Raw genomic sequence first — 22,925 nt, 5'->3', positions numbered from 1 at the left:
TGAAGTACCGGAGCTGGGAAGAGAGAGGTCTTGCAGCAGGTACGCTGTGGCTGTTTCAGAGTGTGCTTTTCCCTTGCCTCTGCAGGTGCTTTGTGCAGTTGTGGAGAGGGAAGGGAAATCCTCATGTCACGAAGCTCTGAGGGAAGGTGAGTGGTGTCAGCCTGGTCATCCCTTATCCTAAGCGAAGGGAAGACGCTCAGGTGTTTCTCTGTGAGGGTCCGAGGTAAGGCTGTTTGGGATAGAGGAGCAGTGTGGCAGGTGGGTGCTTGCAAGCACAGTGGTCATTGTATGCTTTTGTGTTCCCAGGTGGCGTGGGTGATGCTGGCCGCTCCTTTCAAGCTTGGACCTAATTTGCAGGTCCAGAGGCAAGTGGCCTGCTGTTTTGAAAGGATAAAAGTAAAGCTGGGGTTGCTTATGTTGTTGAGGGATGGGTGCTACTGCTGGCAGCTGAATGTTTATCTTCTTCCTGCCTTTCTCCTTTGTTCAGGCTGAAATGCAGTGTGCAGTGCAGGATCTCTCGACCCAAGCTGCCTCTGCAGTGACTCTGGTGCGTGATGAGCAGAGGTAGCTGTTATTTTTGGGGTGCGGTTGTCACTGCAGTTATTTTCCTACATTCAATAGAGTAAAATTCCAGTTTGCCTTTTAGAGGTGCTATAAGTGGGTGAAGAGAACAGATGGAAGCATCTGCCACGTGGGGCAGGCAAGCGGCTGAGGTACAGGAGGGGATGAGAGTATGTTGGGAATTGGCATAATTGTTCGATCTAAGCTTGCCTTAAGCAACCAGGGGTAGGCCTTAGAAATCTCAGGGCCTGCTGTAGCTGAGCAAACCAAGCTGCCAGAGTAACTGTGAGAAGCTCCCACGGAAATGACTCCCACATCACCCAATTAAGGAACTCAGAAAATATTGTTATCAGCAGCTGGCCTCAAGGACTAGGCCTATGTGAACGTTAAGCACAAAGGGGGTTGTTTTCCTAACTTCTAATCAAAAGGGGGGTTCTTTTCTTGCAGGTGGTGTTATTTTCTTAACGGTTTGTCTGAGTGCTTTTGACCAATAATCTTGTGTGAAACACTGTCCATCACTGTAAAGTTCACTATAAAAGTTAGGCTATTCGGGCAATAAAATGGTGAAGCATGATCTGACTCTGCTGGTGTCTGTCGTGCTTTCGTCCGTGCTTCGCAACAAGAGTGTGTGATTTTTTTCCTGGGGATGGAATGGAATTCATTTTGTTGGCATATAATCTGTTCTGCTCTTAGATTTTTTTTCAATGCAAATAAAAGTTTGAGCTAATTCCATTTGAAAAAGTTCCAGTTACTTGCTGGGTCGTGTTGTCCTTTCAATGTTAAAAGCTGCAGCAAAAGCATGGGGATTGTTGCTTCTAGAAACACCCCAATTTTCTTGTCTGCAGTCTGCATGCTGTTGAGCAAAAGCAGATTTCAAAAAAAAAAAAACCAAAAAACAGGAAACACACAAAAAACAATAAAAAAAACACCATTGGGTCACTTATGAATGCAACGATCATTTAATCCCTTTGTTTTCCTAGGTGGTGTGGGTGATACTGGCTGCACTGTTGGAGCTTGGATTCGGAGAGGAAGAGGTGAGCAGAACCATGTGTTGCATCAGCAGTAGTCAGCATTGTGGAGCAGGTGGGCATCGTGGCCGGCGTGCTAGTGAATGCTGTTACTCTGTTTTTGCAGCTGATGATGAGCCTGGCAATTGACTAAGATGACAATCGGTGCCTGTGCATTTCTTGAGGTGGAAGGAATTTACCATCCAACAACCTGAGAGCTAAGTTGGGGGGCGCCTGGTATTTGCATATCTGGGGTGGCTAATGGGAGCTGGGAGCCAGAGCAGCATGGAGCCAGCTAGCTGAATATACTTAGTGTCACTGTGAGGGTGGTTCAGGCTGGGTCACGTTCAGGCTGCTTGTGGCTTGGTCAACAGGCTAATAGAAGCAGCAGGATTATTTGGTAGCATGAGTGCGTGCGCCAGGCAGGACAGTTTCCTTCTGTTCGTCTGTCTTGTAGTGTTGCTTCTGCAGTGTCTGTTCTGTGCTTCTCGGGTCTTGATATCCTCCTGGCTTTTTACACCGGACTGACCAGACAGGCGACTTGGTAGCTGTGCTGAAGGGCCTCAATGCTTGTTTTGTCATCATGGCTCTGATCCGAGCACTTCTTGTCTTGCAGTCGCTGCTTGAACTACAGATCTGTGTGAGGTCTTGCGATCTCAAACCGAATATGATGCACATCTGTTTCCATCCTCACTCTTGCAGAAGTCATCTGGGCCGCATCTGGAGCTCTTGCTTGGGAATTGATTTCCTGAGAGTTGTCTCAGGGGGTTTTCAGTCCCCATCCGTCTGGTCTCTTGTCTTGAAGGCAGGCTTTTTAGGCCTCCACCATCCCAGTTCTGGCAGTTGCTTCCAGTCGCGTGTCGTGACATTTGAGTCTCTCCTAGGGTCTGGTGCAGAGCACCTGTATCTTACTTGCTGTTGCCCTAGGGCTTCCCTCTGGCGGTCAGTTTTTCTTGCGCCATGTGTTGTGTGTTTTGTTTGTAGTGTTTGTGGCGTGCCTGTGTGTGTATGTGTTTGGTCTGGAGCTGTCCTGCCTGGCAGTTAGTGATTAACATGGCAGTGCATGGGTGTACTAATACACTGATGGGACTGTGTTGGTGAAGACATCCGGTCTGCCTCTGGGCATGTACTGAAGGGCAGCTGGCACAGTCATCTCTGGTGGTTGGCAGATGTGGATTTGGGAGAGTATATCTGCTTGTGAGCAACTTCTCACATAGTGCTTGAACGGTGTGCTTGAGGAGGTCTGTCGAATCTTGAAAGCTTACAGATATGGGGTTTTGAAATGTTTATTTTTATTTCTTTCCTGTCCCCAGTAGAGCGTAAACCTTTGGAGGAACCTGTCACAGGAAAGAGCTCCTTCTGGAACTGTTCAGCACTCGGTAGGCAGCTCGGTGACTGTCTTGATCTACTTCTGAGGTGCTGAGGCAAGGGGGCTGCTGTTTTGAAATGATAATATTGTAAATGGGGTCCCTTTTGTTGTGGAGGGACGGGTGCTAATGCTGGCAGCTGAATGATTGATTCTGTTGTGACTGTTCTAATTTGTTTAAGGTGAAACACAGTGTCCAACACGGGACTTGATGACCAGAGCTGCTTTTGGCAAGGTGAGCGATGAGCGCAGTTGTCACTGCAGTTACTTAACTACACAAAGTACAGTAAAAATCCTGTTTATATTTCAGGGGTGTTGTAGCTGGCCTAAGAGAGCAGATGGAAGCATCTGCCTCGAGGGGAGGTGAGGGAGCAGATGAGAGTAACTGTCCCAGCTGTGCTGTGGCTTTGGATGTTGCTTCAGCCTGTGCTTTTCTTTTTGTTTCACAGGTGTGTCGCACAGGCTCAGAGGGGCCAAGCTGCACTCTGAAGAGCAGCACGAGAAGGGCGGGCTGTTTGTGAGCTGGATTGGAGCAGAACTGCCAAGTAGCACGAGGTGAGTGCGAAGGGTATCCGTCTTGCTTTGCAGGTGCCATGGCAGGCTCTCCACAGAAGCGGTTGAGGATTTGAGAAGAGGTTGCAGATGATCAAGGAGCGACACGTGCAGGGATGGCTTGAAAACGGTATGGCTGCTTTCTCTTCTGTTTATCAGGTGTCACTGGCGACGTGGGCTGTGATGTTAGTCTTTAGAATCGGAACAAAGCAGGTGCTGAAATGCTTTGTTTTTTTTTGTGTTGGGCTTGCACCTTGATGAGTGTAGGGATGGGTTTTAAGTGGGTGCAGCGGAGGGCCTGAACCCCAGTGTCCTGTAGTGTGTTTTGACCCATCAGCATAGCCTTTTGGTTCTCAGGTAGCCTACTGAAGTAAGTGATTTTTCCTGTGAGTGGAATGCAATTGACTTTTTTTTTTTTTTGGGTGTAAGCAGTTCTGCTCCTAGATTTTTCTTATTATGTAAATAAAAGATCAAGCTAATTCCAGATGGAAAAATCAGTTACTTTCTTGGTCAGTTTGTCCTTTTAATATTCAAAGCTCCAGCAAAGGCATGGGGATTTTTGTTTCTAGAAACACCCTAGTTCTCCTGTCTTCATTCTGCATGCTGTAGAGCTAAGCCATATAAATGAATAAAGAAACCACAGCTTCTGCTCCTTTCTGATTTTTTTTTGTGCTTTCCCCAAGCACTTTCCCAGGTGATTAGCTTCAGGTTCCAGGTGGGACCTAGTGGTAACTGAGTTGCAGATATTCCATGATAGAGCTCCTTCTGCCTGGGCTGCTTTTTGGGGTAAGTGCTTTGTTTTTCCTTCAGTCAGTTTCAGGGTTCTTTAGGTGGGTCAGAGTCTATGGACTGATGCGTTTTCCAGTAGAAACCGGTACGCATATCTTTTTGAGTTGGTAACTGGTAGGATCTGTCACTGTAAAGCAATCTAGTAGTAGTGTGTGCCTGTATTGCACGCAGCTCTTCCTCAGGTGAGTAGTTGTTATGGCAGTTTTACGGATAGTATGGTGATGTTACTTTGTGTGTTTGCTTTGTGGTTCTGGTTCCCTTCTGATTTTTGCAGAATTACGGGGCTTTCTGTGAGCCTTTGCATCTATGTCAAATATCAAAGTCAAAGCCTTGCTGTTAAGGAGATGGAGCAGAGTTTAGTTGAAATGTATCATGGAAGCTCCCTGTGTGAGCATGTGTCTGAAAATGGCAGCAGTGGGCATGTAAGGGGTAGTCTGTTTCAAGTTTAGGGACAGCTTGTTACATTTCTGGAGCATTTGCCTGTGGGTTTTCTGTCTGAGTCTTTAGACCTTGCAGCCTTCTAGTCTTGATGTCCTTGAAATGACATATTAGAAGTATGTTTATGAGGGGTTGCCAGGTGCATTGGTTTTGGGAAACCGTGGGCCACGTTTTTTTGACCACATAAGTGCAGTAGTGCCTAGAGAGTGAGCAGGCTCACCTCCTTCATCTCTGCAGAATAAGTCTGCCCGGGCCCCTTTTCGGCGCGGCGCCGCCCGGCCCCATTTGTCATGTGGAGCTACTGAGCAGGTGAGTTAAAGGAGCTGGGAACAGACAGTTATTGCACAATGATATGTTGCATCAGTAGTAGTGAGCGTTGTGCAGGAGGTGGGTATTAGGGCTGGGCAGCTAGTGAATGCTGGTTCTCTGTTTTTGCAAGAGATGATGAACCTGTTTGGCATAATTCCATTTGAAAAAGTTCCAGTTACTTGAATGGTTGTGCTGTCCTTTCAATATTAAAAGCTGCAGCAAAAGCATGGTGATTGTTGCTTCTAGAAACACCCCAGGTCTCTTGTCTGCTCTCTGCATGTTGTTTAGGTAAAAGTGATTTAAAAAGAATATAGTAAACACACACACAAAAAAAAAACAAACAAAAAAAAAAGAAAAAAACCACAGTTGGCTGAGTTGTTGTGAACACAACGATCATTTAATCCCTTTGTTTTCCCAGGTGGTGTGGATGATACTGGTTGCACTGTTGGAGCTTGGACTCGGAGAGGAACACGTGAGCACAATCGTATGTTGCATCAGCAGTAGTCAGCATTGTGGAGAAGGTGAGCAATGGTGCTGGTGTCCTAGTGAATGCTGTTACTCTGTTTTTGCAGCTGATGATGAGCCTGGCAATTGACTATCATGAAAATCAGTGCCTGTGCATTTCTTGAGGCGGAGGGACTTTGCCATGCAGCAACCTGAGAGCTAAGTTGGGGGGCACCTGGTATTTGCATATCTGGGGTGGCTAATGGGAGCTGGGAGCCAGAGCAGCATGGAGCGTGCTGGCTGAATAGACTTGGTGCCACTGTGAGGGTGGTTCAGGCTGGGTCATGTTCAGGCTGCTTGTGGCTGGGTCAGCAGGCTAATAGAAGCAGCAGGATTATTTTGTAGCGTGAGTGCGCACGCCAGGCAGGACAGTTTCCTTCAGTTTGTCTTGTAGTGTTGCTTCTGCAGCGTCTGTTCTGTGCTTGTCGGGTCTTGATATCCTCCTGGCTTTTTAGACCGGACTGATCAGACAGGCAACTTGGTAGCGGTGCTGAAGGGCCTCAATGCTTGTTTTGTCATCATGACTCTGATCCGAGCACTTCTTGTCTTGCAGTCGCTGCTTGAACTGCAGATCTGTTTCAGGTCTTGTGTATCATATTGGGTTTGAGATCGCATCTGTTTCCATCCTCACTCTTGCAGAACTCATCTGGGCCACATCAGGAGCTCTTGCTTGGGAATTGATTTCCTAAGCGTTGTCTTATGGGGTTTTCAGTCCCCATCCTTCTGGTCTCTTGTCTTGAAGGCAGGCTTTTTAGGCCTCCATCATCCCAGTTCTGGCAGTTGCTTCCAGTCGCGTGTGGTGACATTGGAGTCTCTCGTAGGGTCTGGTGCAGAGCACCTGTTCTGACTTGCTGTTGTCATAGGGCTTTCCTTTTGGGGGTCACTTTTTCTTGTGCCTTGTGTTGTGTGTTTTGTTTGTAGTGTTTGTGGCGTGCCTGTGTGTGTATGTGTTTGGTCTGGAGCTGTCCTGCCTGGCAGTTAGTGATTAATGTGGCAGTGCATGGGTGTACTAATACATTGTTTGTACTGTGTTGGGAAAGACATCCGGTCTGCCTCTGGGCACGTACTGAAGGGCAGCTGGCACAGTCATCTCTGGTGGTTGGCAGATGTGCATTTGGGAGAGTATATCTGCTTTTGAGCAGCTGTTTGCATAGTGCTTGAACGCTGTGCTTGAGGAGGTCTGTCAAATCTTGAAAGCTTACAGATACGGGGTTTTGAAACTTTTATTTTTTATTACTATTCTGTCCCCAGTAGAGTGTAAACCCTAGGAGGAACCTGTCACAGGAAAGAGCTCCTTCTGGAACTGTTCAACCCTTGGTAGGCAACTTTTGTTTAATTTGTTTAAGTTGAAATACAGTGTACAACACGGGACTTGACGACCAGAGCTGCTTTTGGCAATGTGAGCAATGAACGGATGTAGCTGGTACTTTAGGGGTGCAGTTGTCACTGCAGTTAGTTAACTGCACAAAATACAGTAAAAATCCTGTTTATATTTCAGGGGTGTTGTAACTGGCCTAAGAGAGCAGATGGAAGCATCTTCCTTGAGGGTAGGTGAGGGGGCCGAGGTAAGGGAGCAGATGAGAGTAAGTGTCCTAGCTGTGCTGTGGCTTTGGGTGCTGTTTCAGCCTATGCTTTTCTTTTTCTTTTGCAGGTGTGTCGCACAGGCTGAGTGGGGCCAAGCTGCACTCTGAAGAGCAGCACGAGAAGGGCGGGCTGGTTGTGAGCTGGAGCTGGATTGGAGCAGAACGGCCGAGTAGCACGAGGTGAGTGCGAAGGGTATCCGTCTTGCTTTGCAGGTGCCATGGCAGGCTCTCCACAGAAGCGGTTGAGGATTGGAGAAGAGGTTGCGGATGATCAAGGAGCGACACGTGCAGGGATGGCTTGAAAAGGGCATGGCTGCTTTCTCTTCTGTTTATCAGGTGTCCCAAGCAACGTGGGCTGTGATGTTAGTTCCTGAGAACTGGAACAAAGCAGGTGCTGATGGTGGTCTTCTTCGGTAGGCAAAGAGGTGCCCAAAGCCCCGTCCTGTGTAGCCTGAGCACACCTCGCTGAGGATGAAGCATGCTTTCCAGCAGTTCCCAAAACTGTGTTGAAGCTGAAATGCTGTGTCTGTGTTTGTGTTGGGGTTGCTCCTTGGGGAGTGCAGGGATGGGTTTTAAGTGGGTGCAGCGGAGGGCCTGGCCCCAGTGTCCTGTAGTGTGTTTTAACCCATCAGCATGGCCTTTTGGTTCTCAGGTAGCTTACTGAATAAATGATTTTTCCTGCAAGTGGAATGGAATTGAGTTTTTTTTTTGGCGCATAATCAGTTCTGCTCCTAGACTTTTCTTTCTATGTAAATAAAAGCTTGAGCTAATTCCAGATGGGAAAAAAAAATCAACTACTTGCTTGGTCATTTTGTCCTTTTAGTATCCAAAACATTTAAGCGCGGTGCTGCCCCGGGCCCGTTACAGCGCGGCGCCGCCCCGGGCCCATTTCTCAGGTGGAGCTACTGAGCATGTGAGGTAAAGGAGCTGGGAACAGAGGTATTGCACAATGGTATGTTGCATCAGTAGTAGTCAGTGTTGTACAGGAGGTGGCTATCAGTGCTGGCACGCTAGTGAATGTTCGTTCTCTATTTTTGGAAGTGATGATGAAGCTGTTTGACGTAATTCCATTTGAAAAAGTTCCAGTTACTGCCCTGGTCGTGTTGTCCTTTCAATGTTAAAAGCTGCAGCAAAAGCATGGGGATTGTTGCTTCTAGAAACACCACAGGTCACCTGTCTGCTCTCTGCATGTTTTTCAAGTAAAGCAGGAGTAGGGGTAGTCTGTTTCAAGATTAGGGACAGCTTGTTATATTTCTGGAGCTTTTGTCCGTGTGTTTTCTGTCTGTCGAGTGTTTAGACCTTGCAGCCTTCTAGACTTTGTCCTTGAATTTACATAGTAGAAGTACATTTATGAGGGGTTGCCAGGTACGTTTTTTTTGGGAAACCGTGGGGTATGGTTCCTTGACCACATAAGTGCAGCAGTGCCTAGAGAGTGAGCAGGCTCACCTTCTTCTCTGCAGAATAAGTCCGCCCGGGCCCCTTTCGGCGCGGCGCCGCCCGGCCCCATTTGTCATGTGGAGCTACTGAGCAGGTGAGGTAAAGGAGCTGGGAACAGACAGTTATTGCACAATAATACGTTGTCTTAGTAGTAGTGAACGTTGTGCAGGAGGTGGTTATTAGGGCTGGCATGCTGTTGAATGCTGGTTCTCTGTGTTTACAGATGGGGATGAGTCTGTTTAAACAAATTCTAGTTCAAAAAGTTTCAGATACTACCTTCGTGGAATGGAATTAATTTTGTTGGTGTATAGTCTGTTCTGCTCGTAGATTTTTCTTTCAATGCAAATAAAAGTTTGAGCTAATTCCATTTGAAAAAGTTTCAGTTACTTGCTGGGTCGTGTTGTCCTTTCAATGTTAAAAGCTGCAGCAAAAGCATGGGGATTGTTGCTTCTAGAAACACCCTAGGTCTCCTGTCTGCTCTCTGCATGTTTTTCAAGTAAAGCAGATCTTTAAAAAAAAAAAAAACAAAAAACAAACAAACAAACAAAAAAAAAACAAAGAAAATAATAAAAAACAGCTGCTGCTGCTTTCTTTCTACTTCCTTGTGCTTTGCCCCTCCCCTTTTCCAGGTGATTGGGTTTGGGTGCTGGGCGGGGCCAAATGGTATATGAGCCCCAGGCATGGTATTAGAGAGCTCCTTCTGCCTGGGCTGCTCCTTGGTGTAAGTGCTTTGTTTTTCCTTCAGTCAGTTGCAGGGTTCTCTAGGCAGGCTGGAGTCTATAGATTTCTAGAATTTTTAAGTGCTTGGAATTCATTTAATAGAGGGGTGTTTAGTAGAGGTTTGTGGCTTATTGTTTTTTAGGATGGTGCGATACTGCTCTGTTTTTGAGCTGCACTTTAATCTCTAGACGTATAAACCCACTCGTTTTATTCTGCAGAGGACTAAAACCAGCTTGATTACCGGCTACATGTGGCTTGACAGCGTAGATGCAGCATTACCAAGAGACTGAGCAGAGTTGTATCAGAGTCACCTTTTTTATCTGCAAAGGGTAAGTCTGTGATTACCCCTGCCGAGGCTGCTGTGTGTGCATGTCTTTTTGGCATTTGTGGAGCTCAGTTGTTTTTCTTTGTGTGTATGCATGTTCTTTTTTTTTTTTTTTTTTGGTGGTCAAATAGTGTGTTTGCTGAGTGTGGTTAGAATGAGGAGGTGGGGAGCTGCTCAGGACTGGTAGGTTTGGTTTCTAGGAGTGTGCGGCATCCTTCCTGTGACGTGACTAATTGTTGGGCTGGAACGTTCCAGCTTGTGTGTCTTAGGCAATTGAGCTTGTGTAGTGTGTGTTGTGTGGCCCTGGCAGAGTTTGCTGTGGTGCTGTGGGCGAAGAATCTCAGAGCTGGTGAGCAGCTGAAGGCACCTCACAGCCACAGTGTACCTGCTGCAATAATACCACTCTCTCCCAGCTGGAGAGAGCTGGGAAGAGAGGTATTATTGCAGCAGGTACACTGTGGCTGTGAGGTGCCTCAGAGTGCGCTTTTCTGTCTTTTTTTTGCAGGTGCTTTGTGCAGTCGTGGACAGGAAAGGGAAATACTCGTGTCACGGAGCAGTGAGGGAAGGTGAGTGTTGTCAGCCTGGTCATCTCTTATCTGAAGGGAAGATGCTCAGGTGTTTCCCTGTAAGGGTCCGAGGTGGCAGTGTAGATGCAGCATTACCAAGAGCCTGAGCAGGGTTGTATCAGAGTCTGCTCTTTCCTCTGCAAAAGGGTAAGTCTGTGATTACCCCTGCTGGGGCTGCTTTGTGTGCGTGTCTTTTTGGTATTTATGGAGCTTAGTTGTTTTTTGTGTGTGTATGTTCTAAGTTTTTGTTTTTTTTTGAGGGGCAAATAGTGTGTGTGCTGAGCGTGGTTGGCAGGAGGAGGTGGGGAGCTGCTCAGGACTGGTAGGTTTGGTTTCTCGGGGTGTGCGGCAGCCTTCCTGTGCAATGCGACTGATTGTTGGCCGGAACGTTCCAGCTTGTGTGTCTTAGCCATTGTAGCTTGTGTAGTGTGTGTTGTGTGGCCCGGGCAGTGTTTGCTGTGCTGCTGTGAGCAAAGAACCTGAGTTAAAGCTGGTGAGCAGCTGAAGTACCGGAGCTGGGAAGAGAGAGGTATTGCAGCAGGTACGCTGTGGCTGTGAGGTGCCTCAGAGTGTGTGTTTCTCTTGTCTCTGCAGGTGCTTTGTGCAGTTGTGGAGAGGGAAGGGAAATCCTCATGTCACGAAGCTCTGCGGGCAGGTGAGTGGTGTCAGCCATGTCATCCCTTATCCGAAGCGAAGGGAAGACGCTCAGGTGTTTCTCTGTGAGGGTCTGAGTTGAGGCTGTTTGGGATAGAGGAGCAGTGTGGCAGGTGGGTGCTTGCAAGCACAGTGGTCATTGTATCCTTTTGTGTTCCCAGGTGGCGTGGGTGATGCTGGCCGCTCCTTTCAAGCTTGGACCTAATTTTCAGGTACAGAGGCAAATGGCCTGCTGTTTTGAAAGGATAAAACTAAAGATGGGGTGCCTTTTGTTGTTGAGGGATGGGTGCTACTGCTGGCAGCTGAATGTTTATCTTCTGCCTGTGTTTTGCCTTTCATTAGGCTGAAATGCAGTGTGTAGTGCGCAGTGCAGGACGTCTCAACCCGAGCTGCCTCTGCAGTGACTCTGCGTAATGAGCAGAGGTAGCTGTTATTTTTGGGGTGCGGTTGTCACTGCAGTTATTTTCCTACATCCAGTAGAGTAAAATTCCAGTTTGCCTTTTAGAGGTGCTATAAGTGGGTGAAGAGAACAGATGGAAGCATCTGCCATGTGGAGCAGGCAGGCGGCTGAGGTACAGGAGGGGATGAGAGTATGTGATTTTTTCCCGGGGGTGGAATGGAATTGATTTTGTTGGCGTATAATCTGTTCTGCACCTAGATTTTTCTTTCAATGTGAATAAAAGTTTGAGCTAATTCCAGTTAAGAAAGTTCCAGTTACTTGCTGGGTCGTATTGTCCTTTTAATATTCAAAGCTGCAGCAAAAGCATGGGGATTGTTGCTTCTAGAAACACCCCAGTTCTCTTGTTTGTGCTCTGCATGCTGTTGAGCTAAGGCAGATTTAAAAAAAAGAAATAAAGGAAACGCACACAAAAACCAACAACAACAAAAAACACCATTGGCTGACTTGTTGTGATTGCAACGAACATTTAATCCCTTTGTTTTCCCAGGTGGTGTGGATGATACTGGCTGGACTGTTGGATCTTGGATTCGGAGAGGAACAGGTGAGCAGAACCGTATGTTGCATCAGTAGTAGTCAGCATTGTGGAGAAGGTGGGCATCATGGCCGGCGTGCTAGTGAATGCTGTTACTCTGTTTTTGCAGCTGATGATGAGCCTTCAATTGACTAAGATGACAATCGGTGCCTGTGCATTTCTTGAGGTGGAAGGAATTTACCATCCAACAACCTGAGAGCTAAGTTGGGGGGCGCCTGGTATTTGCATATCTGGGGTGGCTAATGGGAGCTGGGAGCCAGAGCAGCATGGAGGCAGCTGGCTGAATAGACTTGGTGCCACTGTGAGGGTGGTTGAGGCTGGGTCACCTTCTGGGTGCTTGTGGCTGGGTCACCAGGCTAACAGGAGCAGCGGGATTATTTTGTAGCTTGAGTGCGTGCGCCATGCAGGACAATTTCCTTCTGTTCGCCTGTCCTGTTTGCTTCTGCAGCGTCTGTTCTGTGCTTCTCGGGTCTTGATATCCTCCTGGCTTTTTACACCGGACTGACCAGACAGGCGACTTGGTAGCTGTGCAGAAGGGCCTCAATGCTTGTTTTGTCATCATGGCTCTGATCAAGCAGCGACTGCAAGACAAGAAGTGCTCGAAAGTGCAGATCTGTTTCAGGTCTTGTGCATCATATTCGGTTTGAGATCGCGTCTGTTTCCATCCTCACTCTTGCAGAAGTCATCTGGGCCGCATCAGGAGCTCTTGCTTGGGAACTGATTTCCTGAGAGTTGTCTTAGGGGGTTTTCACTCTCCATCCTTCTGGTCTCTTGTCTTGAAGGCAGGCTTTTTAGGCCTCCATCATCCCAGTTCTGGCAGTTGCTTCCAGTCGCGTGTGGTGACATTGGAGTCTCTCGTAGGGTCTGGTGCAGAGCACCTGTTCTGACTTGCTGTTGCCCTAGGGCTTTCCTCAGGGGGTCACTTTTTCTTGTGCCTTGTGTTGTGTGTTTTGTTTGTAGTGTTTGTGGCGTGCCTGTGTGTGTGTTTGGTCCGGAGCTGTCCTGCCTGGCAGTTAGTGATTAATGTGGCAGGGCATGGGTGTACTAATACATTGTTTGTACTGTGTTGGGAAAGACATCCGGTCTGCCTCTGGGCACGTACTGAGGGGTAGCTGGCACAATCATGTCTGGTGGTTGGCAGTTGGGGATTTGGGAGAGTATATCTGCTTGTGAGCAGCTGTTTGTATAGTGCTTGAACGGTGTGCTTGAGGAGGTCTGTTGAATCTTGAAAGCTTACAGATATGGGGTTTTGAAATGTTTATTTTTATTTCTTTCCTGTCCCCAGTAGAGTGTAAACCCTAGGAGGAACCTGTCATGGGAAAGAGCTCCTTCTGGAACTGTTCAGCACTTGGTAGGCAACTTTCGTTTAATTTGTTTAAGGTGAAACACAGTGTACAACACGGGACTTGACCATAGCTGCTTTTGGCAAGGTGAGCGATGAGCAGATGTAGCTGGTACTTTAGGGGTGTAGTTGTCACTGCAGTTAGTTAACTGCACAAAATACAGTAAAAATCCTGATTATATTTCAGAGTTGTTGTAGCTGGCCTAAGAGAGCAGGTGGAAGCATCTGCCTCGAGGGGAGGTGAGGGGGGCAGATGTAAGGCAGCAGATGAGAGTATCTCTCCCTCTGTGCTGTGGCTTTGGATGCTGCTTCAGCCTATGCTTTTGTTTCTCTTTTGCAGGTGTCTCGCACAGGCTGAGTGGGGCCAAGCTGCACTCTGAAGAGCAGCACGAGAAGGGTGGGCTGTTTGTGAGCTGGATTGGAGCAGAACTGCCAAGTAGCACGAGGTGAGTGCGAAGGGTATCCGTCTTGCTTTGCAGGTGCCATGGCAGGCTCTCCACAGAAGCGGTTGAGGATTTGAGAAGAGGTTGCAGATGATCAAGGAGCGACACGTGCAGGGATGGCTTGAAAAGGGTATGGCTGCTTTCTCTTCTGTTTATCAGGTGTCACTGGCGACATGGGCTGTGATGTTAGTCTTTAGAATCGGAACAAAGCAGGTGCTGAAATGGTTTGTTTTTTTTGTGTTGGGCTTGCACCTTGATGAGTGTAGGGATGGGTTTTAAGTGGGTGCAGCGGAGGGCCTGAACCCCAGTGTCCTGTAGTGTGTTTTGACCCATCAGCATAGCCTTTTGGTTCTCAGGTAGCCTACTGAAGTAAGTGATTTTTCCTGCGAGTGGAATGGAATTGTTTTTTTTTCCATGTAATTTGTTCTCCTCCTAGATTTTTCTTTTTATGTAAATAAAATATTGAGCTAATTCCAGAGGGGAAAAAAAATCAGTTTACTTTCTTAATCAGTTTGTCCTTTTAATATTCAAAGCTGCAGCAACAGCATGGGGATTTTTGTTTCTAGAAACACCCTAGCTCTCCTGTCTTCACTCTGCATGCAGTTGAGCTAAGCCATATAAATGAATAAAGAAACCACAGCTACTGCTCGTTTCTGATTTTTTTTTTTGTGCTTTCCCCCTTGCACTTTCCCAGGTGATTGGCTTCAGGGTCCAGGTGAGACCTAGTGGTAACTGAGTTGCAGGTATGCCATCAGAGAGCTCCTTCTGCCTGGGCTGCACTTTTGGGTAAGCGTTTGGTTTTATTTCAGTTGGTTGTAGGGTTCTTTAGGTGGGTCAGAGTCTATGGACTGATGCGTTCTGAAGTAGAAACCGGTACGCATATCTTTTTGAGTTGGTAACTGGTAGGATCTGTCACTGTAAAGCAATCTAGTAGTAGTATGTGCCTGTATTGCACGCAGCTCTTCCTCAGGTGAGTAGTTGTTATGGCAGTTTTACGGATAGTATGGTGATGTTACTTTGTGTGTTTGCTTTGTGGTTCTGGTTCCCTTCTGATTTTTGCAGAATTACGGGGCTTTTTGTGATTCTTTGCCTGTATGTCAAATATTATCAAAGTTACAACCTTGCTGTTAAAGTGATGGAGCAGGGTTTAGTTGAAATGTATCATGGAAGCTCCCTGTGTGAGCATGTGTCTGAAAATGGCAGCAGTGGGCACGTAAGGGGTAGTCTGTTTCAAGTTTAGGGACAGTTTGTTATATTTCTGGAGGTTTTGCCTGTGGGTTTTCTGTCTGTCGAGTGTTCAGACCTTGCAGCCTTTTAGCCTTGATGTCCTCGAATTGACATATTAGAAGTATGTTTATTAGGTGATTCCAGGTAGTTGTTTTTGGGAAACAGTGGGGTAATGTCTCTTGACCGCATAAGTGCAGTAGTGCCTAGAGAGTGAGCAGGCTCACCTTCTTCTCTGCAGAATAAGTCCGCCCGGGCCCATTTCGGCGCGGCGCCGCCCGGGCCCATTTCGGCGCGGCGCCGCCCGGGCCCATTTCGGCGCGGCGCCGCCCGGGCCCATTTCGGCGCGGCGCCGCCCGGGCCCATTTCGGCGCGGCGCCGCCCGGGCCCATTTCGGCGCGGCGCCGCCCGGGCCCATTTCGGCGCGGCGCCGCCCGGGCCCATTTCGGCGCGGCGCCGCCCGGGCCCATTTCGGCGCGGCGCCGCCCGGGCCCATTTCGGCGCGGCGCCGCCCGGGCCCATTTCGGCGCGGCGCCGCCCGGGCCCATTTCGGCGCGGCGCCGCCCGGGCCCATTTCGGCGCGGCGCCGCCCGGGCCCATTTCGGCGCGGCGCCGCCCGGGCCCATTTCGGCGCGGCGCCGCCCGGGCCCATTTGTCATGTGGAGCTACAGAGCAGGTGAGGTAAAGGAGCTGGGAACAGAGAGGTATTGCACAATGATATGTTGCCTTAGTAGTAGTGAACGTTGTGCAGGAGGTGGTTATTAGGGCTGGCATTCTGATGAATGCTGGCTCTCTGTGTTTACAGATGGGGGTGAGTCTGTTTAAACTAATTCCAGTTCAAAAAGTTTCAGTTACTAGCTTGGTGATATTTTCAGTTCAATATTGATATCTGCAGAGAAAGTAAAAGGGGAGTTTTGCTTCTAGAATCACTGCAGATATCTTGCCTGCTCTTTGCATGCTTTTGAGATAAAGCTGATTTTAAAAAAGAAAGAAAAAAAAAAAACACTTGCTTTTCTTGCTCCCTTCCTGCTCTCTTGTGCTTTGTCCCTCATCTTCCCCAGGTGATTTGGTTTGGGTGCTGGGCGGGGACAAAAGGTATATGAGCCCCAGGCACGGCATCAGAGAGCTCCTTCTGCCTGGGCTGCTCTTTGGGGTCAGTGCTTTGTGTTTCCTTCAGTCAGTTGCAAGGTTCTCTAGGCAGGCTGCAGTTTGTGGAGTTCTAGATTTCTAAGTGCTTGGAATTCTAGATTTCTAAGTGCTTGAAATAGAGGGATATTTAGTAGAGGCTGCTGTCTCACTGTTTTTTGGGATGGTCACATATGCTCCTGTTTTTGCACCATATTTTAATCTCTACATGTATAAAAACACTTGTTTTAGTCTCCTGGAGAGTTTCAGCAGCTTGATTACATGCTACATGTGGCTTGACAGCGTAGATGCAGCATTGCCAAGAGACTGAGCAGGGTTGTATCAGAGTCACCTTTTCATCTGCAAGGGGTAAGTCTGTGATTACCCCTGCCGGGGCTGCTGTGTGTGCATGTCTTTTTGGCATTTGTGGAGCTCAGTTGTTTTTTTTGTGTGTATGTGCATGTTCTAAGTTTTTTTTTTTTTTTGAGGGGTGAATAGTGTGTGTGCTGAGCGTGGTTGCCAGGTGGATGTGGGGAGCTGCTCAGGACTGGTAGGTTTGGTTTCTAGGAGTGTGCAGCATCCTTCCTGTGCGATGCGACTGATTGTTGGGTGGGAACGTTCCAGCTCATATGTCTTAAGCAATGTAGCTTGTGTAGTGGTGTGTTGTGTGGCCTGCGCAGAGTTTGCTGTGGCGCTGTGAGTGTAGAATCTCAGTTAGAGCTGGTGAGCAGCTGAAGTACCGGAGCTGGGAAGAGAGAGGTCTTGCAGCAGGTACGCTGTGGCTGTGAGGTGCCTCAGAGTGTGCTTTTCCCTTGTCTCTGCAGGTGCTTGGTTCAGTTGTGGAGAGGGAAGGGAAATCGTCATGTCAGGAAGCTCTGAGGGAAGGTGAGTGGTGTCAGCCTGGTCATCCCTTATCTGAAGCGAAGACGCTCAGGTGTTTCCCTGTGAGGTTCCGAGGTGAGGCTGTTTGGGATAGAGGAGCAGTGTGGCAGGCGGGTTCTTGCAAGCACAGTTGTCATTGTATGCTTTTGTGTTCCCAGGTGGCGTGGGTGATGCTGGCCGCTCCTTTCAAGCTTGGACCTAATTTGCAAGTACAGAGGCAAGTGGCCTGCTGTTTTGAAAGGATAAAAGTAAAGCTGGGGTCGCTTATGTTTTTGAGGGTTGGGTGCTACTGCTGGCAGCTGAATGTTTATCTTCTGCCTGTGTTTTTCTTTTGTTCAGGGTGAAACGCAGTGTGCAGTGCAGGACCTCTCGACCCAAGCTGCCTCTGCAGTGACTCTGGTGCGTGATGAGCAGAGGTAACTGTTGTTTTACGGGCGCGATTGTCACTGCAGTTATTTTCCTACATCCAATAGAGTAAAATTCCAGTTTGCCTTTTAGAGGTTCTAAAAGTGGGTGAAGAGAACAGATGAAAGCATCTGCCATGGGGGGCAGGGAAGCGGCTGAGGTACAGGAGGGGATGAGAGTATGTGATTTTTTTCCCGGGGGTGGAATGGAATTGATTTTGTTGGTGTATAATCTGTTCTGCTCCTAGATTTTTCTTTCAGTGTAAATAAAATTTTAAGTTAATTCCATTTGAAAAAGTTCCAGTTACTTGCTGGGTCGTGTTGTCCTTTCAATGTTAAAAGCTGCAGCAAAAGCATGGGGATTGTTGCTTCTAGATACACCCCCAATTTTCTTGTCTGCAGTCTGCGTGCAGTTGAGCAAAAGCAGATTTCAAAAAAAAAAACGAAAAAAAAACCATGAAACACACACAAAAAAACAATAATAAAAAAAAACAAACCACCATTGGGTCACTTCTGAACGCAACGATCATTTGATCCCTTTGTTTTCCCAGGTGGTGTGGATGATACTGGCTGCACTGTTGGAGCTTGGACTCGGAGAGGAAGAGGTGAGCAGAACCGTATGTTGCATCAGTAGTAGTCAGCATTGTGGAGCAGGTGGGCATCATGGCCGGCGCGCTAGTGAATGCTGTTACTCTGTTTTTGCAGCTGATGATGAGCCTGGCAATTGACTAAGATGGCAATCGGTGCCTGTGCATTTCTTGAGGCGGAGGGACTTTACCATCCAACAACCTGAGAGCTAAGTTGTGGGGCACCTGGTATTTGCATATCTGGGGTGGCTAATGGGAGCTGGGAGCCCGAGCAGCGTGGTGCCTGCTGGCTGAATAGACATGGTGCCACTGTGAAGGTGGTTGAGGCTGGGTCACGTTCTGGGTGCTTGTGGCTGGGTCACCAGGCTAATAGAAGCAGCGGGATTATTTTGTAGCATGAGTGCGTGTGCCAGGCAGGACAGTTTCCTTCAGTTTGTCTGTCCTGTAGTGTTGCTTCTCCATTGTGTGTTGTGAATTATGGTCTCCTTGGGTCTTGATATTCTCCTTTTTACACAGGACTGACTAGACAGGCGACTTGGTAGCTGTGCAGAAGGGCCTCAATGCTTGTTTTGTCATCATGGCTCTGATCCGAGCACTTTTTGTCTTGCAGTTGCTGCTTAAAGTGCAGATAAGTTTCAGGTCTTGTGATCTCAAGCTGAATATGATGCACATCTGTTTCCATCCTCACTCTTGCAGAAGTCGTCTGGGCCGTATCAGGAGCTCTTGCTTGGGAATTGATTTCCTGAGAGTTGTCTCAGGGGGTTTTCAGTCCCCATCCTTCTGGTCTCTTGTCTTGAAGGCAGGCTTTTTAGGCCTCCATCATCCCAGTTCTGGCAGTTGCTTCCAGTCGCGTGTCGTGACATTGGAGTCTCTGGTAGGGTCTGGTGCAGAGCACCTGTATCTGACTTGCTGTTGCCGTAGGGCTTTCCTTTTGGGGGTCACTTTTTCTTGCGCCTAGTGTTGTGTGTTTTGTTTGTAGTGTTTGTGGCGTGCCCGTGTGTGTATGTGTTTGGTCTGGAGCTGTCCTGCCTGGCAGTTAGTGATTAATGTGGCAGTGCATGGGTGTACTAATACATTGTTTGTACTGTGTTGGGAAAGACATCCGGTCTGCCTCTGGGCACGTACTGAGGGGCAGCTGGCACAGTCATCTCTGGTGGTTGGCAGATGTGGATTTGGGAGAGTATATCTGCTTGTGAGCAGCTGTTTGTATAGTGCTTGAACGGTGTGCTTGAGGAGGTCTGTTGAATCTTGAAAGCTTACAGATACGGGGTTTTGAAACTTTTATTTTTTATTACTATTCTGTCCCCAGTAGAGTGTAAACCTTTGGAGGAACCTTTCACGGAAAGAGCTCCTTCTGGAACTGTTCATCAGTTGGCAGGCAACTCGGTGACTGTCTTGATCTACTTCTGAGGTGCTGAGGTATTGGGGCTTCTGTTTTGAAATGATAATATTGTAAATGGGGTCCCTTTGTGTTGTTGAGGGATGGGTGCTAATGCTGGCAGGTGAATGACTATCTTGTGACTGTTTTCATTTGTTTAAGGTGAAACACAGTGTACAACACGGGACTTGACCGGAGCTGCTTTTCGCAAGGTGAGCGATGAACAGATGTAGCAGGTACTTTAGGGGTGCAGTTGTCACTGCAGTTAGTTAACTGCACAAAATACAGTAAAAATCCTGTTTATATTTCAGGGGTATTGTAGCTGGCCTAAGAGAGCAGATGGAAGCATATGCCTCGAGGGCAGGTGAGGAGGCCGAGGTAAGGGAGCAGATGAGAGTAACTGTCCCAGCTGTGCTGTGGCTTTGGATGCTGCTTCAGCCTGTGCTTTTCTTTTTGTTTCACTTTTGTCTCACACAGGCTGAGTGGGGCCAAGCTGCACTCTGAAGAGCAGCACGAGAAGGGCGGGCTGGTTGTGAGCTGGATTGGAGCAGAACTGCCGAGTAGCACGAGGTGATTGCGAAGGGTATCCATCTTGCTTTGCAGGTGCCATGGCAGGCTCTCCACAGAAGAGGCTGAGGATTTGAGAAGAGGTTGCAGATGATCAAGGAGCGACACGTGCAGGGATGGCTTAAAAATGGTATGGCTGCTTTCTCTTCTGTTTATCAGGTGTCCCAGGCAACGTGGGCTGTGATGTTAGTTCCTGAGAACTGGAACAAAGCAGGTGCTGATAATGGTCTTCTTTGGTAGGCAAAGAGCTGCCCGAAGCCCCGTCCTGTGTAACGTGAGCATGCCTCTCTGAGTATGAAGCTTGCTTTCCAGTAGTTCCCAAAACTGTGTTGAAGCTGAAATGCTGCGTCTGTTTTTTTGTGTTGGGGTTGCACCTTGGTGAGTGCAGGGATGGGTTTTAAGTGGGTGCAGAGGAGGGCCTGGCCCCAGTGTTCTGTAGTGTGTTTTGACCCACCAGCATAGCCTTTTGATTTTCAGATATCCTACTGAAGTGATTTTTTCTTGTGAGTGGAATGAAATTGAATTATTTTTTGGCGTGTAATCAGTTCTGCTCCTAGATTGTTCTTTCTGTGTAAATGAAAGATCGAGGTAATTCCAGATGGAAAAAGAAATCGGTTGCTTACTTGGATGTATTGTCCTTTCAATATTCAAAGCTGCAGCAAAAGCATGGGGATTTTTGTTTCTAGAAACACCTCAGTTCTCCTGTCTGCACTCTGCATGCTGTTGAGCTAAGCCTTATAAAAGCAAATAAACCACAGCTGCTGCTCCTCCTCTTTCTACTTTCATGTGCTTTCCCCCTGCACTTTCCCAGGTGATTGGCTTCAGGGTCCAGGTGGGACCTAGTGGTAACTGAGTTGCAGGTATGCCATCAGAGAGCTCCTTCTGCCTGGGCCGCACTTTGGGGTAAGCGTTTGGTTTTATTTCAGTTGTTTGGAGGGTTCTTTAGGTGGGTCAGAGTCTATGGACTGATGCGTTTCCTAGTAGAAACCGGTACGCATGTCTTTTTGAGGTGGCAACTGGTGGGATCTGTCATTGTAAAGCAATCTATTAGTAGGTGCTTGTATTGCACGTAGCTCTTCCTCAGGTGAGTAGTTGTTATGGCATTTTTACGGATAGTATGGTGATGTTACTTTGTGTGTTTGCTTTGTGGTTCTGGGTCCCTTCTGATTTTTGCAGAATTACGGGGCTTTCTGTGATTCTTTGCCTGTATGTCAAATATTATCATAGTCAAAACCTTGGTGGCAAAGTGATGGAGCAGGGTTTAGGAGAAGTGTATCATGGAAGCTCCCTGTGTGAGCATGTGTCTGAAAATGGCAGCAGTGGGCATGTAAGGGGTAGTCTGTTTCAAGTTTAGGGACAGCTTGTTATATTTGTGGTGCTTTTGCCTGTGTGTTTTCTGTCTGTCGAGTGGTAGACCTTGCAGCCTTTTAGACTTTGTCCTTGAATTTACATAGTAGAAGTACGTTTATGAGGGGTTGCGAGGTACATTGTTTTTGGGAAACCGTGGGGTATGGTTCCTTGACCACATAAGTGCAGCAGTGCCTAGAGAGTGAGCAGGCTCACCTTCTTCTTCTCTGCAGAATAAGTCCGCCCGGGCCCCTTTCGGCGCGGCGCTGCCCGGGCCCATTTCTCAGGTAAATGTAGTGAGCAGATGAGGTAAAGAAGCTGGGAACAGAGAGGTATTGCACAGTAGCATGTTGCATCAGTAGTAGTAAGCGTTGTGGAGGAGGTGGGTGTCAGGGCTGGCATGCTTGTGAGTTCTGGTTCTCTGTTTTTGCAAGTGATGATGAACCTGTTTGACGTAATTCCATTTGAAAAAGTTCCAGTTACTGCCCTGGTCGTGTCGTCCTTTCAATGTTAAAAGCTGCAGCAAAAGCATGGGGATTGTTGCTTCTAGAAACAACACAGGTCACCTGTCTGCTCTCTGCATGGTTTTCAGGTAAAGCAGATCTTAAAATAAAATAAAATAATAATAATAAAAAAATAAAAAACAGCTGCTGCTGCTGCTCCTTTCTTTCTACTTCCTTGTGCTTTGCCCCTCCCCTTTTCCAGGTGATTGGGTTTGGGTGCTGGGCGGGGCCGAATGGTATATGAGCCCCAGGCATGCTATCAGAGAGCTCCTTCTGCCTGGGCTGCTCCTTGGGGTAAGTGCTTTGTTTTTCCTTCAGTCAGTTGCAGGGTTCTCTAGGCAGACTGGAGTTTATAGATTTCTAGAATTTTTAAGTGCTTGGAATTCGCTTAATAGAGGGATGTTTAGTAGAGGTTTGTGGCTTATTGTTTTCTAGGATGGTGGGGTACTCCTCTGTTTTTGAGCTGCACTTTAATCTCTAGATGTATAAACCCACTCGTTTTATTCTGCAGAGGACTAAAACCAGCTTGATTGCATGGTACCTGTGGCTTGAGAGCGTAGATGCAGCATTACCAAGAGACTGAGCAGGGTTGTATCAGAGTCACCTTTTTTATCTGCAAGGGGTAAGTCTGTGATTACCCCTGCCGGGGCTGCTGTGTGCGCATGTCTTTTTGGCATTTGTGGAGCTCGGTTGTTTCTTTTTTTTGTGTGTGTATGTGTATGTTCTAACTTCTTGTTTTTTTTGAGGGGTGAATAGTGTGTGTGCTGAGCGTGGTTGCCAGGTGGATGTGGGGAGCTTCTCAGGACTGGTAGGTTTGGTTTCTAGGAGTGTGCGGCATCCTTCCTGTGCGATGCGACTGATTGTTGGGTAGGAACATTCCAGCTCATATGTCTTAAGCAATGTAGCTTGTGTAGTGTGTGTTGTGTGGCCTGGGCAGAGTTTGCTGTGGTGCTGTGAGTGAAGAATCTCAGAGCTGGTGAGCAGCTGAAGTACCGGAGCTGGGAAGAGAGAGGTCTTGCAGCAGGTACGCTGTGGCTGTGAGGTGCCTCAGAGTGTGCTTTTCCCTTGTCTCTGCAGGTGCTTGGTTCAGTTGTGGAGAGGGAAGGGAAATCATCATGTCACGAAGCTCTGAGGGAAGGTGAGTGGTGTCAGCCTGGTCATCCCTTATCTGAAGCGAAGGGAAGACGCTCAGGTGTTTCCCTCAGAGGGTCCGGGGTGAGACTGTTTGGGATAGAGGAGCAGCGTAGCAGGCGGGTTCTTGCAAGCACAGTGGTCATTTTGTCCTTTTATGTTCCCAGGTGGCGTGGGTGATGCTGGCCG

At 47.9% G+C, this 22,925-nt stretch overlaps 3 long non-coding RNA genes across 3 annotated transcripts in view; all 3 read left to right on the top strand.

Moving 5' to 3' along the window:
• Positions 1-22,925, top strand: part of LOC137851914 (uncharacterized) — a 161,077-nt gene that overhangs the window by 129,704 nt on the left and 8,448 nt on the right. Inside the window, exon 2 of the long non-coding RNA XR_011093569.1 lies at positions 86-146. This is a non-coding gene — a long non-coding RNA (uncharacterized lncRNA). The remainder of the gene's footprint in view (positions 1-85; positions 147-22,925) is intronic.
• On the top strand, positions 7,172-7,793 carry LOC137851629 (uncharacterized). The gene is made up of 2 exons (XR_011093304.1): positions 7,172-7,289; positions 7,446-7,793. It is a non-coding gene; the product is annotated as an uncharacterized lncRNA (long non-coding RNA).
• Positions 20,715-22,746, top strand: LOC137851628 (uncharacterized). Its single transcript, XR_011093303.1, has 3 exons — positions 20,715-21,694; positions 22,117-22,227; positions 22,683-22,746. It is a non-coding gene; the product is annotated as an uncharacterized lncRNA (long non-coding RNA).

The sequence above is a fragment of the Anas acuta genome, chromosome 2 (assembly GCF_963932015.1).
Source record: "Anas acuta chromosome 2, bAnaAcu1.1, whole genome shotgun sequence".
NCBI classification, from domain to species: domain Eukaryota; kingdom Metazoa; phylum Chordata; class Aves; order Anseriformes; family Anatidae; genus Anas; species Anas acuta.
Note: the sequence above shows the minus strand (reverse complement) of the source record. Positions and strands in the feature narration are given on the sequence as shown.